We start from the raw sequence: 4,321 nt of genomic DNA on the forward strand, positions 1-4,321 counted from the left end.
AGGCTGGTCGAAATGTTCTGCAGCTGACAGCGTGTACTGCTTTGGAAAGTCGGTACCGATTTTAGCCTGGAAATGAACAACGGGAGAAGTCGGGGAGAATTTGCAGGAATTTCTGACCAAAGACGAGAGCCTTATTGGCCACTGTTTGTTTTGTTCATCTTCATTAATGAAAGCTGATAGCTGTATAAGTGTTCTGCACAAATAGCTCCTGTGAAGCTGTTGGGTGTCTCAAAACAGGATCATAGATACAGATATTAGGCCCAGCAGAAAAGCACTTGTCTATGACTGTATATAGCAGCCGTGTCTGCTGTTAGTACAGTTTGCAATAAAGCTGTTCCCAGCATGAATTTTGCAGACATAGTTGTCAGTAAGTGTTGCGAGTCATCCCTTTCGAGGGCTAATAAAGCCTTCATACCCCTCTAGCGCATATCCTGTATTGCTATGTACTTTGGTAATAGGGCTCTGGAGAATTAAGAGAGATTCTTTTATGAGCATATTTCTTATATTTCATTGCCTATAAATCCTCACTTTCTTTTTGGTCACACATTAACTTCTGTGGAGCTCCAGTGGCATAAAAAATGCAACAATTAATATGTACAAAAGTCATACATAATTGTGTTATTATTTAAGAATCTAATAGTTGAGGCTGTCACAGACTAGTGATTAATTTTCCCATTCAAATACTCCTGTATAGCTCACCAGGTTATAAAGTACTAGACTTCTCAACACTAAAGTCATGATGCATTTCCATTCTTGCAGGCTTGGACTGCAACTGCTTTCAAGTAAAACACATACACACTCTTTAATAGTTTGAAGAGATCTGATGATTTTATGGTGTGAGTTGACTTGAGTTGGTAGTTGGAGTAGAAGCCTAAAAATATTGTTTGTTTCCTTGTGTCTTTGTCAGTTATGATTAACCATCTGGAAAAGCACTGGTGCAAGTCTTAATCACATTTACTGCTTCAGGCTGTGTCTGTTCCAATGTGGGGGTCCTGCTCACAGAAATGTGTCCGCATACCAGGTAGAACACCTTAATGTGAGTACCTGAGGTACCCTGTACCTCTCAAAGACTGCTCATGCACCAGCCCCAGGACAGGTACCTTGATCCTGATGGGTGCCTTGGGTGCAAATCGAAGATGCTGTTGGGCTCTGATAGATGGTCTGCTCTACCTCCACTTTGGTGATCAACCATGCTAACAAAGGGAGAATTTGTCTGGTTTGATCTTCATGTATTGCAGTTAGGCATCTGGCAATTTTGGCTTCTTTATAGTATCTGTGGTGGTAATCTCTTATGTCAGTGGTCTAAAAGTTGATTATTTACAAGATGTTAGTGGCCTTACACAGAGTAGGTTGTAGTACCAGTGGTCGGACACAGAGCAGGGCACAGGATCATGTAGCTCCGTATCCATGCCTCCTCCTTCCTGGTACATGTATTGTTATTGCATGAGCTGTGCATGTGTAGTCTTTCATGTCTACATGTCTGGTTAGCTTTGAGTTCCTTTCTGTCTATACAACAAAAAATCCTTCATTATTTTTGCTAAAACTTTACTCAAAAAAAAGAGGTTCCCAAATGGGAATGATTGAGTTTTGTTTATTTGTTTTGGGTACTTGATGACAACAAGTAAATTTTATTGAGGAGATGAAAATGTATGATTTGTCTGATTCTTGATGGTGTGAATAGGATGGCATTGTGACAGGTGTGTAATATCACACTGGCTTAAAGAGATTTTAAATACACTGACTTGTTTTTATCTTGATGCTTCTATCGGATTTGTGCACCTTCAGTTTACTGACTGTGTCCTTATAGATCAATGTTTTTATAAAGCATTTTCACATCATTTTCTATTATTTATTGAAGCAACATATGTATTAAAAACATGGAGTGGCTCTAAGACATAGACCTTCATTTTGGATTTCAGTAAAGTTTTTGATACTGTCTCTCACAGGATCCTGCTGGATGAAATGTCCAGCCCACAGGTGGATAAACACAGCATGCAGTGGATGAGCAAGTGGCTCATGGGTTGGTATCAAAGCGTTTCAGTGAGTGGGGTGACAGACTGGTGAGCTCTCACTAGTGGGGTTCTACATGGCTTCATCCTCAGCCCAGTGCTCTTCAACATCTTCACAAATTACTTGGATGCAGGACTGTAAGGGATACTAAGAAAGTTCACAGATAATAGAAAACTGGGAGGAGCTGTTGACTCTGTTGAAAGCAGAGAGGGCCTGAAGAGAGACCTTGGCAAATCAAAGGGCTGGGCAATCACCAACCATATGAAGTTCAGCAAGAGAAAGTGCCAGATTCTGCACTTGGGATGGAACGACCCTGGATGTACAGACAGACAGACTGGGGAACAAGATGCTGGAGAGCAGCACCACAGAAAGGCACCTGGGGGTCCTGGTTGACAAAAAGTTGAATGTGAGTCAGCAGTGCCCGCACAGCCAGGAGGGCCAACCATGTCCTGGGTGCATCAGGCACAGCATCAGCAGCCAGGCAAGGGAGGGGCTTTTTCCGCTCTGCTCTTGACTGGTGCAGCTTCACCTTGAGTCCTGTGTGCAGTTTGGGTGCCACAATATAAGAAAAATATTAAGCTATTATAGAGCACTCTAAAAGAGAGTTAACAAAGGTCATGAAGGGCCTTGAGGGGAAGCTTTGAGTATGAGGAGCAGCTGAGGTCACTTGGTCTCTTCAGCCTGGAGAAGAGATTGAGGGGAGACCTTATAGCAGTCTGCAACTTATTCATAAGGGGAAGAAGGGTAGACACTGATCTTTTCTCTGTTGTGCCCAGTGACAGGACCCAAGGGAATGGCCTGAAGTTGTGTCAGGGGAGTTTAGGTTGGATATTAGAAAAAGGTTCTTCCCCAGAGGGTGGTGGTTGGGCACTGGAACAGGCTACCCAGGGAAGCGATCACAGCACCAAGCCTGACAGAGTCCAAGAAGCATTTGGACAATGCTCTTGGGTTCATGGTGTGACTCTTGGGGATGGTCCTGTGCAGGGCTGAGAGTTGGACTCAGTTATTGTTGTGGGTCCCATCCAACTCAGTTTATTCTGTGATTCTCTGATTCATTTATGGAAAATATTTTTCTAATGATGTTATCATTATCTTCAGTTCCTTGCTGTCTAGGAGAAATTTGAGTTGTACAGTGTAGGTAGTGTGTGTGTCTTGGCACTATTTCTATGACAAAAGCTAAATAACCAGAAAATCTCATATTGGGCAAATCTCTGTCTTGCATTAGAAGTGTTAAATCTGAGAGTTATATGGAAATAATAATTGGACACTCTATTTTTCACATCATCCAGGTGATGGTGCTTTATGTGGTACCACATGCCCTGGCACCCTGATTTTGAAACAATGAATGTGCCATCTATTAAAATACTCTGGTCATCACATTTCTTCAATGATTTTTGCCCCAAAATGCAGGAAGTATGGACATGCTGAGCCTGCAGTATCTGTTAAAATCTGCCAAAAGTCAGCTGAAGAATCTGGATTAAAGTTTTAAAAAGACCAGATTGATTTAGGAGACTACATCCCAGACATAAAAGTTAATGAAATGCCAATGTGTTTAAAATGAAACCAGAACAGATGTTTTGGTAGCCAAGGCTGACTGAGCCAATTCTAAGGACAAGATTACTTGAATGAAAAGGCTGAATTTGTATCCCCAGATTTATCTGGAAAATTCCGTTTAAGCTGATAACCCAATGTATAACACTTGTTATCTCCTTGTCCTCTCTTCTATAACCCAACAACTCTAGTTGAATAGGATAGTGCAGCTGGAAGAGACCTACAATGACCATCTAGTCCCACTGACTGAGCACTTCAGGGCTGACCAAAGTTAAAGCATGGCTTTAAGGGTACTGTCCAAATGCCTCTTCAGGACTGAGAGGCATGGCTGGGGGATGCATCAGCCACCTCTCCAGGAAGCCTATTCCAGGTTTTGGCCACCCTCTGGGTAAGGAAGTGTTTCCTCATGTCAAGTCTGAACTTCCCCTGATGGGCACAACTTTGAACTATTCCCCATGTGTCCTGGCACTGGGAGAGGACGAAGAGCTCAGCACCTCCCTCACCACTTCCCCTCCTCAGGAAGCTGTAGAGAGCAGTGAGGTCACCCCTCAGCCTCATCCTATCCAGACCAGACAAGCCCAGTGCCCTCAGCTGCTTCCCAGAGCACATTCCTGCCAGCCCCTTCCCCTCCCTGCTTTGGTGCCCTTCTCAGGACACGTTCAAGTACCTTCACATCCTTTTTAAACGATGGGCCCAGAACTGCACACAGTGCTCGAGGTGAGGCTGTGCCGGTGCTGTATTTAGCAGGATAATCCCCTCT

The 4,321-nt window shown here is 43.4% G+C and overlaps 1 protein-coding gene across 4 annotated transcripts in view; it reads left to right on the forward strand.

Moving 5' to 3' along the window:
* The first annotated feature begins 934 nt into the window (after window positions 1–934).
* Window positions 935–4,321, forward strand: part of AMPH (amphiphysin) — a 135,053-nt gene continuing 131,666 nt past the window's right edge. Inside the window, exon 1 of one of the 4 annotated variants that reach the window (XM_017727065.1) lies at window positions 935–1,021. The gene's annotated coding sequence lies outside the window, so the exon portion shown is untranslated. Of the gene's footprint in view, window positions 1,037–4,321 lie in introns of all 4 variants that reach the window. The other 3 variants (XM_017727063.1, XM_017727064.1, XM_017727068.1) reach the window with 3 other exon arrangements.

This window comes from Corvus brachyrhynchos, unplaced genomic scaffold (genome assembly GCF_000691975.1).
Source record: "Corvus brachyrhynchos isolate BGI_N302 unplaced genomic scaffold, ASM69197v1 scaffold1002, whole genome shotgun sequence".
NCBI lineage: Eukaryota > Metazoa > Chordata > Aves > Passeriformes > Corvidae > Corvus > Corvus brachyrhynchos.